A 13512-nucleotide genomic window follows, 5' to 3' on the forward strand; every position below is an offset into this window, starting at 1 on the left:
AAGACATGAGATTGGATAAGAGCACTAAATATGTCAATATTAGCAAAAAGATGACTAATGACTCAGTTCTGGATTTTTGAGATTTAGTGCAAAGTGGAATAACTATTGAAAGAGTTTTCCTCATGTGATGATTCCACTTTCACACACACACAAACACATACACACATACTCCTGGCTTACTCTCAACTCTCTATAATCTGGATTCCACACATAATATTATTCTAAATTCTCTAATGATCTCCAGGTTCCTAGATTTATCCTAAATATCTTCTAATTTATGAGTCAGCTGGGCCTTGGTGTCCAGATGTGTGGCCAAACATTAAACTAGATGTTTCTGTAAGGCTATTTTTGGATGAGATTAACATTTAAATTGGTGGACTTTGAGTAAAGCAAATTACCCTCTATAAGGTGGGTGGGCCTAATCCAGTCAGTTGAAGGCCTTGATAGAGCAAAAGACTAACCTCCCCTGAGCAAGAGGGAGTTCTGCCAGCAGGCTGACTTCATAATTGAACGCAACATTTCCTCTTCCTGGATTTCCAGCCTGCAGATCCACCCTGCAGATGTTAAACATGCCAGCCTCCACAATTGCATGAGCCAATTTCTTAAAATAAATATATTTCTATAGAAGCATACTAGTGCTTGTGTTTCTCCAAAGAGCTCTCACTAGTGAAGGTGGACTAGCAAATATCAAGATAAGTTATCTACAAATTCCCAAAGTTATGAAAGAAGTCATCTATATATATAAAAGCCTAAGCGACCATTACAACCAAACAACCGGAACAACCAGAATGGACGACTGGCCAGTAGCTATGAAGCACACTGACCCACACCTTGCTGCTGGGGCCCTGACAGCCCTGAATCTGGTTCATCCTCACCCGCAGCCCCGAATCTGGTTCACCCATGGAATCGACCATGCCTTAGCTTGCTGCTGGGGCCAACCTCCTGCGGTCGCTCGCCCTGGCCCCCCCAATCATCCCCAATCACTGACCAGGCAGAGGGAATCCCACCTGTGCACAAATTTGTGCACCAGGCCTCTAGTTCTATGATATTATACTGAACTATAATGAGATATGGACTTTATACAAAAAATGAAGAATTTTTTTGAAGATCTTTCATGGCAGATAGAGAATAAGGCAAAAACTATATTTTGGCTATCCAAAATTCAATAATATCCACCTTCTCCTTTGACTACTACTACTAGAGAGGCTAAAAAGCCCAAGTACCCAATTTCTCAGCTTCCATTCCAACTAGTCGAAAATGCTGGAGAAGAGCTTCCTGAAATGGAAAAAGATAAAAGGTGAAGTTGGCCCAAAAGTTTTTGTCCTCCTTACCTTTCCACCTTCTTCCTACCTGTAATGTAGAAGTGAGGCCTGGAGGTGCAGCAGCCATCTTGCATGCATAGAGCCACTAGAATGAGAATGAAGGCTTGCATAATAAGGGTGGCAGAACTGAAAGATGGGAAGAGACTGACGCCCTGGAAGCAATTTGGAGCTACTGTAGCTAACCCCAGACTCTAATGCATAAGACGAATAAACCCCTATTTATTGGAGCCACTGGAATAGAGTTTTCTGTTATTTTTGGATGAAAGCATTGCTGCCTGATATTGAGCATATGGTACAAAGAACAAATTGTTCCTAGAAGATAAATTGACCTGATGAAAAGGCCTGGAGGCAGAGAGTGAGAGGGCAATTAGAAGGCTCTCAGGAGAGGCCAATTAGAAGGCTCTGGAGCCCAGGAAAAAGATGATGGTGGACTAAAGGTCTTAGTATGAAAGAAAGGTCACAAATCTTCATCAAATTCATAAATGTTTTCAATCATTCCTATGATGAAAACAATTCTATAACCACACAACCACCATATTTTTTAATATAATTTTTAAAATATATTTTTTATTGATTTCAGAGAGGAAGGGAGAGGGAGAGATAGAAACATCAATGATGAGAGAGAATCTTGATCAGCTGCCTCCTGCAGGCCCCTTACTAGGGATCAAGCCTGCAACGCAGGCATGTGCCCTGACTGGGAATCAAACTGTGACCTGGTTCATAGATCGACGCTCAACCATTGAGCCACACTGGCCAGGCCACCAAATATTTTAAATTATTTCTAGATAAAACAAGAAGTCTCCTTCGTCTCAGTTGGATAAACCCATGGGTAAAACAAAACAAAACAAAACAAAAACCTCAACTACATTCCTGAGACATGAGAATTTCATTTTATTGCTGCTCTGAGAATACATCTAATTACTCAGTCATGCCAATTGAATAGGAAGTTCACCTGCTGACAAACAGCTATCTTGGGATATAACAAAATAAATTGTAGAAATAATTGGATTTTCTAATCAATATTAACTTCCTCATATTATACAGCTGCTTCTTTCTTTTACATTTAATTCAGCTCTTTTTCCTTATAATATGGAAAACTTTCATTTGTTTAATCTCATGATTAAAAAGGTGGAGCCCAGCTGGAGTGGCTCAGTTGGTTGCGTGTTGTCCTGTGCACCAAAAGGTTGCCGGTTCAATCCCCGATCAAGGCATATACGGAAGGCAACCAATCGATGTTTCTCTCACACACTGATGTTTCTCTATCTCCCTTCCACTCTCTAAGCATATCCCCAGGTGAGGATTTTAAAAATCAAATAAGTAAATAAATGAATAATTTTGTCCATTTGCCAAGACGAGTGGTTACCCTATCTGTAGTATATTTTCATAAACTCTTTTATCCCTCTTATTAATTATCCATCAAAAGTATAATATCATATTTTAGCTGAAACCTAATGCTGCATCTTCTAACACCATAACTCCCTTTACTCTGTAAGTTCCTGAGATGACTTATAACACTACTTTTATTTATTTATTTTACTTTAAATAATTTTTTATTTTTCGATTACAGTTGACACACAATATTAAATTAGTTTCAGATGTACAACCCAGTGATTAAGCATCACAGGCAGTCCTCGGGTTACGTTGGACTTGACATATGTCCTTTCGTGGTTACATCGTCATCTCCCATTTACAGTATTTATAAAAAAAAGTTCCGTCATTTTGACATATGTACATATGTGCTTTATGTTTTTTATTATTTATTTACCACAAGTAAAGGTCAGGAATTGTTATCTTTCTTTTACATTTTTTTACTGTTTCACTTCATTACTGCTGTGTATGTGCTCCATGTGAGTGACCTGAGGACTTACCGTATATAACTTACAAAGTGATCACCATGATTAATCTAATACCCATCTGACATTATACAAAACTAGAGGTCCTGTGCATGAAATTCATGCACAGTTAGGGTCCCTACTGGCTGCCGGTTGCTGGCTGGGGCCTCCCTTCACACCTACCTTGGCCTGGCGCCACCCGCTCACCTGCTCCACCATCCTGCCGCAGTCCCGCTCTTGTCGGGGCCCACTGGGGCCGGCAGCACCTCCACTGCCGCCAGCTGCCAGCACCTCGTTGCTGACGCCCACCATGTTTTGCACTGCCCCCTAGTGGTCAGCGCACATCTAACTCCCGGTAGGTCGAACTCCCACCCATGGTGTCAATTGGTATATTAGCCTTTTATTATATAGGATTATTACAATACATATTATTGATTACATTCCTTATGCTGTACTTTACACCCCTGTGACTATTCTGTAACTTCCAATTTGTACTTCTTAATCCCTTCACATTTCTCACTCATCCTTTCCCTCTGGCAACTGTCAAAATGTTCTCTGTATCTATGAGTTTGTTTCTGTTCTGCTTGTTTGCTTATTTTGTTTTTCAGATCTATTTTGTCTGGTGTAAGTATTACTACCTCAGTTTTTTGGTTGTTTCCATTTTTATGAAATATCTTTTTTCATCCCTTTATTTCAGTCTGTGTATGTCTTTTGATCTGCAGTGAGTCTTTTGCAGATAGCATATGTAAGATTTTTGATTTGTTATCCATTAGGCCAGCATATGTCTTTTTCTCAGAGCATTTAATCCATTTGCATTTAAAGTAATTTTTTATAGATTTATATTTATTGCCATTTTATTATTCATATTTATTTATCCTTTCTTCCTCTTCCTCAACCTCCTCCTATTCCCCCTCCTCCTCCTTCTCCTCCTCCTCCTCCCTCCTCCTTCTCCCCCTCCTTCTCCTCCCTCCTCCTCCTCCTCCTCCTCCTCCTCCTCCTCCTCCTCCTCCTCCTCCTCCTCCTCCTCCTTCTTCTTCTGGAATACCCTTTTAACATTTCTTGTAACACTGGTTTGGTGGTGCTGCGCTTCTTTAGCTTGTTCTTGTCTGGGAAGCTCTTTATCTGTCCTTTGATTCTAAATGATAGTCTTGCTGGTGGAGCAATATTTGTTGTAGATTCTTGCTTTTCATCACTTCAAATATTTCTTGCCACTCCCTCTGGCCTGCAAAGTTTCTATTGAGAAATCAGCTGACAGTCTTATGGAAGCTCCCTCTTAGGTAACTAACTTTTCTCTTGCTGCTTTTAAGATTTTATCTTTGTCTTTAACCTTTAGCATTTTAATTGTGATGCCTTGATATGGGCTTCTTTGGATTCATCTTGCTTGGGATTCTCTGTACTTCCTGGACTTATATGTCTTTTTCCTTCACCAGGTTAGGGAAATTTTCTGTCATTATTTTTTCCACATAGGTTTTCAATTCCTTGCTCTCTCTCTTCTGACAACCCATTTGAATGTTGGTACGCTTGAAGCGCTTGAAGTTGCCCCAGAGGCTCCTTATACTATCCTCTTTTTTTTCTATTCTGCTGGGGCATTTCCTGCTTCTTTATCTTCCAAATCTCTGATTTGATCCTCTGCTTTCCCGCTCCATTGTTGATTCCCTGTACTGTATTCTTCATGTCAGATAGTGTATTCTTCATTTCTGACTGGTTCTTTTTTTATGTTTTCTATCTCCATTTTTATGTTTCCTACATCTTTGCTGAAGTTCTAAGTTCCTTTATTCTTCCACTAAGTTCATGGAGCATCCTTATAACCACTTTTTTAAATTCTTCATCTAGAAGATTGCTTGACTCTATTTTGTTTAGTTCTTTCTCTGGAGTTTTGTTCTGTTCTTTCATTTGGGACACATTTCTTTGTCTCCTCATTTTAACTGCCTCCTTGTGTTTGTTTCTATGTATTAGGTAGAGTTGCTACATCTCCTGGGCTCGGTAGAGTGACTTTGTGTAGTAGGTGGCCTATAGGATGCAGTAGTACCAGCTCCCAATCACCCAAGCTGAGCACTCCAGGTGAGCCCCCATGTGGGCTGTGTGTACCTCCTGTTGTAGCTGAGCCTGGTTGCTGTTGGCACCTCAGTGGGAAGGACTGACCCCCAGGCTGTTTGGCTGCCATTACTGACTGCAACCACACTGGAGGATCAGCTGTGCAGGGCCCACCCCACAGAGCAGGACTTACGTCAGTGGGGCTCTGGTGCCGTGCAGTCTACCCCATAATCGGAGGAGGTTAGGTGATGTCACAACATGGTGTGAAGTTACCCACTCAGTGAACTGGCTCTGGGGCCTCCTAGGAGGTGCAAGCCAAGGTCACTCGCCACCTGAACCCTTTCTGTGGCCACTTGGCATGAGTTACAAATGATCTGCCAGGCTGCTACTTGTGCCAGGCTTAGAGATGCCCAGGAGAGGCCAAGTGCGAACCACGTGGGGGTGGGGGGGCACTCAGTGAGAAGTAGTACATGGCATGCAGAGGCCAGATTCTGCTTGTTTGAGATATTTTACGAAAGTTTCTAGTATTAGCCAAGATAGGCCATTTGTATGAATAAGCCATTGGAAACAGCTTGGGTGGGCCCACAAGTTGGTTGAGGCAGGGTTTCAGGGAATCACCAGTGCACGGAAAACAGTGATAGCCAGGTTGATGGAGATTCAGATATGGCTCCTTCCCACTGGTCACATTGGGGGAGGTCCCAGAAAAGGAACAATAGCTTCTGCCAGCACTTCTGCCTGGGAGAAAGCTGCCCCTCCAGCTCTAGCCCTGATGCCTGGCAATTCAGTTCCACGTTGTGCGTCCCTAGTGCCCCAGCAGTGGAACTCAGAGTAAGTGAGTCCAATTAAGTCCATGTGAAGGTCCTTTAAGGGGAATGCCTGGGACTCCAGCAGCCCTTCCTCTCACTCAGCCACAATCTGAGCTGGTTTTTACAGACAGAAGTTATGGGGACTTCTCTCCCTGGCACTGGAACTCTGGGCTGGGAGACCTGATATGGGTCTGGGACCCCTTGCTCCTCAGGGGTGGCTTCCACAGCTGAAATATCCCTTCTGATTACTCATCATAAGAGGGTGTGGGACCAGCCTTTTCCACATCTCCACCCCTCTTCACAGTCTCAATGTGGCTTCTTCTGTTTGTCCTTCATTGTAGGACTTATGTTCAGCTAGATTTCAGGCAATTCTGAATGATAATTGTTCTGTAGCTTACCTGTAATTTTGATGTGGTTATGGAAGGATCCAAGTACCACATTTACCTATGCCACCATCTTGACCAGAACCTAACACTACTTTTAACTTGAAAAAAACCCACCCCAATAAAAGTATTCTACATAATTGATGGTATACCAAATACCACGCGCATTAAATTATATTTGGGAACTGCTTATCTTACTGTTATTTAAAACACTAAGAGACTTGGTTTAGCAGTGAGAACATTGTTAATACTCAGATAATAATAGTATTATTATATTGTGGTGTCTGAGCATGAGACACTGTGCAGCAACTATCCATTTTGGCTAAGATCTGTGGTCGGATGTTGAGTAGCACATGTTTTTACTTCACAAAAGTGTGGGGCAGAGTCCTTCCATCTTACTAAGTGAAAGAGCAAAGGTAGGAAAGGTAAAAAAAAAAAAAAGTGAGAATGAGCAGGTATAATTGACAATTTTGTCGGAGAAAGTACTTAGGGAATATAAGAAGGAAAAGTTAGCTGTAATGGGAAAACTCTTGAGGTAAAGCTCACTAATTGGGCTTTATTAGTGAGGAACAGTCAGAATAATGACATTTCAAATATAGTTTTTCATTCAATCCACCAAAAACTCATACAAACCAACATTTATTAAGTGTCTTCTGTGTGCAAAAGGTTAGTCATAAAGGTCCAACGAAAAATAGGATGCTTCAGTCCTCAGTGAATTATTCCCTGCAGTTTACTTCCAAGCACCTGAAGTAACAGAATCAGCCTTGGTAAAGCACTGTTTAGAAAAGGTCCTTGGTACATGGACTAATTTCCACAACTAAACGATACTAAGATTTTAGGGACTTTTTATACATCACTAGAGGCCTGGTACATGAAATTCATGGGAGGGGGGGGTCCTCCCTAAGTCCAGCCTGCACCCTCTCCAATTTGGGACCCCTCAGGGGATGTCCGACTGCGGGGGATTGGGCCTAAATGGCAGTCAGACATCCCTCTCACAATCCAGGACCGCTGGCTCCTAACTGCTCACCTGTCTGCTTGCCTGATCACCCCTAACTTCCCCCCCTGCCAGCCTGGTCGCCCCTTACTGCCCCCCCTTCTGGCCTGGTCACCCCCAACTTCCCCCTCTGCCAACCTGGTTGCCCCTAACTGCCCCCCCACCAGCCTGGTTGCCCCTTACTGCCCCTCCTGCAGGCCTGGTCAACCCAACTGCCCCCCCTACCAGCCTGGTCACCCCCAACTGCCCTCCTGCCAGCCTGGTCATCCCCAACTGCCCTCCACCACTGGGCTGGTCAATACCAACTGCCCCCCTGCTGGCCTGGTTGCCCCATGCAGTCTGCTATTCGGTCATTTGATCATCCATCACTAATCCCCCTGCCAGACTGGTCACCCCACGCAGCCTGTCATGGCATTCTGGACAATTTGCATACTCCTCTATTATTAGTATAGATTCTATTTCAAAGGTCTAGGTTGCTTCCTATCTTAAAACATTATAACCAAAGTTATTGTTTTTCTATGTTTAGCATTTTCTTGTTTCTATTTTTATGTTATCTTATCTAATAAAAGAGAAACATGGTAATTAGCCGTACCTCCGCTACCCTTCCCATTGGCTAATCAGGGCGATATGCAAATTAACTGCCAGCCAAGATGGCGGCGGCAGCCAGGCACTAACGCGAACAGGAGGCTTGCTTGCTCCAGTGACAGAGGAAGCCAGGTTCCCTGCCTGCCGCTGCCGACCTCTGAGCTCCTGAAGCAACAGCTCCAAAAGATACAATGTTTCAATTATAGAAGCTAAAAGATGGCGGTTAATTTGCATATACTAGCTGCGAGCGAAGACTGATGACAACATGGAGGCCAAGCGGTACAGAAGGGAGCCAAGTAGAGGCCGCGAGGACAGAAACGGAGCTGCAACCGCTGTGAGCAGGAGGGGCAGCAGCTTGGAGGGGAAGGGGCAGCAGCTGGGAGCAGGAGGGCAAGCCCAGCCCCAGCAACTGGGAGCAGGAGGGCAAGCCCAGCCACAGGGGATGGGTGCTGGAGGGCAAGCCCAGCCCCAGCAGATGGGAGCGGCTGGGAGCGGGAGGGCAAGCCCAACCACTGTGGCTGGGAGCATAAGGGGCAGTGGCTTGGAGTGGGAGGGCAAGACCAGCTGCAGGGGCTTGAAGCGGGAGCGAAGCCCGCCTTAGTGAGTTTCACTCCCTTCTCTGCTTTGCTCCAGCCACAGGAAACCCTATTCTTGCAGGAATATTCCTGCAATGGGCCTCTAGTTATAAATAATATTACAGTAGATTTTTCATAAAGATAGTATCCCATATTCTAGAGCAGTGGTTGGCAAACTGCGGCTCGCGAGCCACATGCAGTTCTTTGGCCCCTTGAGTGTGGCTCTTCCACAAAATACCACATGCAGGCGCGCATGTACAGTGCGATTGAAACTTTGTGGCCCATGCACAGAAGTCGGTATTTTGTGGAAGAGCCACACTCAAGGGGCCAAGGACCCACATGTGGCTCGCGAGCCGCAGTTTGCCAACCACTGTTCTAGAGTATTTCTTTACTCTAGTTCTCAAAAGGGTTTACTGGCTCAAGAGGCTTTAACAGCTAAACCATTCTTGGAGTATTGCCAGATTGTTTTCTTATAGGTTTGTATCAATTATAATACTGTGAGCAATGGATGACTATGAGAGAAGCAATTTCATGTCCTCATCACATGGTCATACTTTCTAATTAAAAGTTTCAGAGTTTTAATTTATATTCAAATAATATGAGATTATTTGAAAGTAGGTACTTATTTTATACAATAAGGTTTTTAGCATGTGATTTTAATGGAAATAATAAACATCTAATGTTAAAAAAATTCAATCTTTAAGAGAGTGTCAAGTAACAGGTCACATAAATATGAACATGTTTCATGTTCTTATTTTTCCCCCAATAGTTTATTAGGGCACTTGAAAACTGTTAATAGGACTTAAAAAGCAAATATAATCTACACTAAAATAAATGTACTTAAAAACACTTTTAGGAAATTATAGTCTTATATGTCATTTCCCCCATGTTTTAAATTATAGAATGAGAAAGTTGTTATTTTGGGGAAATTATTAGCTTTAATACATAAAATGAAACAACACTAAATAATGCAGCTTAACGTTTGAAGTCACACCTTTAATACCAAATGATATCTTTTTGGAAAAAATATTAATTTAAAAAGTCCCAAGCTATTAAAGTAAACCCTTTAGAATTACTTTGTTTTATTTTTATTGGAGTGATTTAGAAGTTTAAAAGAAAACTACTGTTCACTGAACATTGAATTAAAAATGATTTAACTTCTATCTATCTTCCTCCCTGATTCTATAAGGAGATAACTGACAGTTAATATTTTCTATTTATAGATTATTAATGTTTTAAGCCTACATTCAACTTCCTAGGACTTCAGAGAAATTTCTGTCTTTCCTCAGTGAAAAACTGGATATATTCTTAAATGAAGGACAAGCCAACAATACTGGGGAACCAAAGATTTCAAATAAATAAACAAACAAATGGAAAAGTTAAATTCAGGATCACGTATGCAAGTACATTTAGCAGTGGGATACAAGCCAGGCACATTTCAGTTTAGGTAGCACATGATCTGACAAACACACGTATCCTTATGTAGACAGTTGGCCAGAATGTTTTAGAGCACAGCTGCCCATAAAATGAAGCCCACACGAATGCTGTAGGCACACTGCTTGTTTAATCCATTTTCTGATCTTGAAATCTGTAAATCTGCATTTCTGTATATTGAGTTTCTATTAGGAGGCATACTTCTTTAACTCTGGAGCCAAATTGCCAGGGTTCAAATCCCTGGTCTGTCACTTACTAGCTGTGTGACTTCAGGCTAGTTACTTAACCATTCTGTACCTTAATTTTCCCATCCATAAAATGGGCACAATAGTGGTTCTAACTCAGAGTTGTTGGAAAAGGTAAATAGGTTATTATATACAAAATCTTAAAATAGTACTTGGCATATAGTAAACACTATATATATATGAGTGTTTGCTACTATTATCATAATTATTTTTCTTACTACTTCTACCTTAATTTAATGAAGCTTTAGAGCTGTTATTAAAGAATCAAAATGATAGTGAACATTTCTACAAATATAATCTGTATTTCCCAAGGCACAGTAATTTGGGCCTAAAATAGAGTCTTGCAATAAAAGTTACATAGTAGGCAAGCAAAGAAGTAGAAAGTTTAGTCAGTCTTTTCTTGCTTTGAATTCTACCTCCACCTCTAACTTATTGTGAGCTGGATAATTTACCTATTCAACCTCCCTAAACTTGTAGAAGGAGAATAATAATACTTTCCTGACAAGATACTCAATAATTACATAAGATAATGAATGTGAGGTACCTGACAGATGGCCTAATGCACAAGGACCTTAACTCTACTTTCAAGAACTCAACTATTTCTTGCAGCTCCATGTGGAGCCCTCTTTTCCCCCTTTCTGGCTCCTTGCCACCTTCAACAGTCTTACACTGCTGCCTAATGAAACCAAACACCAAGAAGTAGACCCAGGATAATTACCAGCTGAAAACTAGTGTGTGGTTGGTAATGTAGCATGCATTATAGCACTATATTTAAAAGGTTTAACAGTCTATGTTTTTTAGAAATGTACACTAAAGTATGCATGGGTCAAGGCGATATATGGGATTTGGGGTTTTTTTTTGTTTGTTTATTTGGGGGATTTGTTTTTAAAATACTTTAGCAAAAGGAGAAAAGAGAAATAAAGGACACATGAAATGAATATGGCAAAATTTATATTGTTTAATTAGGATGACAGGTCCATGAGGAATTATAAAATTATTTCCTCTAGTGTATATAGTATATAGTGCATTTGAACTTCATACATAATTTTAAAAATTGAAAAACAAATTTAAAAATCTTACATTTCCAGAAGTAATATGTATGGCTCATTAGCTACCAGGCATATGAGACTTGTCTAATATTCTAGACATTTCACCCCATTTCCAAAAGAGTCCAAGTCAGACCTGGTCATACATTTCACTGAAGCCTTCGTTCGTTCGTTCTAGTTCAGCAGAATATGCCATATCATTTCCAAACAAATATTTGTCAAACCTTCCTTAGGTTAGGAAATTGTCATCTTTCCTACCATCACCATACAGACACTTTTATACCAGATACTCATATATCAATGTTTCTAAAAGTGAGGCCACAAGATAAATCTAATGAATCTCTACAATATTATGCCAAGTGAAAGAAGCCAGACACAAAACACAACATCTCATATCATTCCATTTATGTGGAAAGTCCAGAAAGGGCAAGCCTATAGAAACGGGCAGGAGTTAAGTGTTCCTGGGACTGGAAGTGGAATGAGCATTCACCCTGCACAGCATGAGCAATCTTATTGGGATGATGGAAATGTGTTACAGCTGGATCATGGGGATGATTGCATAACTTGGTAAAGTGACTAAAAATCATCAACATCTAAACAGATGAATTCTATGGTATATAATTATACCTAATTTTTTTTAAAAGGGATATGGCTAGGTGGATCACAAACTTTTAAAAAATCATGTAAAGCATTTTGTAGTTTAGCAGAACTGTAGCCCATCAAGTTGTGATTTCACAGCAATTACATAAACTTTTAAAGTAAATGTTTACATCTGAAACTAATACAGAATAATATTAAATGTAAATGGTAATTTAAAACAGTAAAAATAAATAAAAAACAAAATAATAAAATGAAATAAAAATGTAAGTTAAAACAGGTGAGTTAATTTAAATAAATTATTTTAACTAATTAATCCACATAACTAAGTCGAATAAAAAATGATGATACTAACAAACTGGAAGTTCTGGTAAATACTGGTCTGGGTCAGTGACTCCTAGGTGATAAAACTCCAGTTGTGTTTGTGTGTGTGTGTGCTCGCGCGAATATTTTAATCTCTCAGGATCAGACATAAAGATTAAATGGGATTATAAATTATGAAAATGCTCTATAAATTGCCAATGCTGTACCAGCAAAGAAAAAGAAATGATCTGCCTAAGTTGCTTTTATTTTAATATAAAAGATATCCTAACTAGGTTATGGCAGATAAGTGACTCTCAGGTGGAGCAGGAGTTAATTAACCGGTTACCCAGCTTCCTTCCTCTGGGGTTTCAACTTCTCTGATGGTTTCTTCCTTCCACAAACATTATTGAATGCCTACCATTAGTTGGTAGGTCCTTATTCTTGATCCTCAAGAGGTGCCCAGCTGTCCTCCTCCTCCTCTCCCTCTTCTCCCAAACCAAGGTGCTCACTGTAACAATGTCCTTCCTGATTGGCATGGGGCACCCCTTAGGCCATTCCTGGTTGTACTTGGCACTGGTGAAATGAATGGGCATTTTTGAGGCTTTCCCAAATATTAAGGGAGAACACCCCTCATTCGCCCCTCGCACAATAGTACAGTCAACCTTTTTATAAAAAAACTTTATTGTTGAAAGTATTACCTGTGTCCCCTTTTTTTCTCCCAGTGACCCCTTATAGACCGCCCCTCTCCCCCCACCAGGCCTCCACCACTCTGTTGTCTGTTCCGTGGATCATGCATACATGCAAGTTCTCTGGTTGATCTCTTCCCACCCACCCTGCCTTTCCTCTCAGATTCATATGGTCAACCTTTTGAACTACAGATTGGAAGACTGGAAAAAAAAAACAATCAAAACCCTCTCATTACCATCCTATTTCAGTTCCTAAACTCCTTTCCCTTACACCCCTTTTTCTTTCCAAGGAAGCGTGTCTCCCCCACCTCTCAAGACAACAATCAGTGACATTCAAGCGCTCAGTGGCATTTGAGTCCCATGCCCAGAAGAACAAAGCAGCCTCTATATTCTAAGTCCTCATCCCCATAGAAACCCGGAGCACCCTCTTTCCTCGGATCCCCCAGGGCCAGGGCGGCTTGTTTTCAGCCAAGGGGTGGTAGCATTGTTTTCACTGTTGCTGCTATTACTATTCTGACGTCATTCGGCTAATAAATAAATCTAGGAACACTTGGTGGAGTATCTAAACGTTTTGCCAAATTCTCTATACTGTAGCTATCAGCCACGGTTAAGGACATGGAGAAAAAACACACCAAGCAGGTCAGGGTCCAGGTCTCCCTGCCTCCCGGGT

Source organism: Myotis daubentonii, chromosome 3 (assembly GCF_963259705.1).
Source record: "Myotis daubentonii chromosome 3, mMyoDau2.1, whole genome shotgun sequence".
In the NCBI taxonomy this organism is placed as follows: Eukaryota; Metazoa; Chordata; class Mammalia; order Chiroptera; family Vespertilionidae; genus Myotis; species Myotis daubentonii.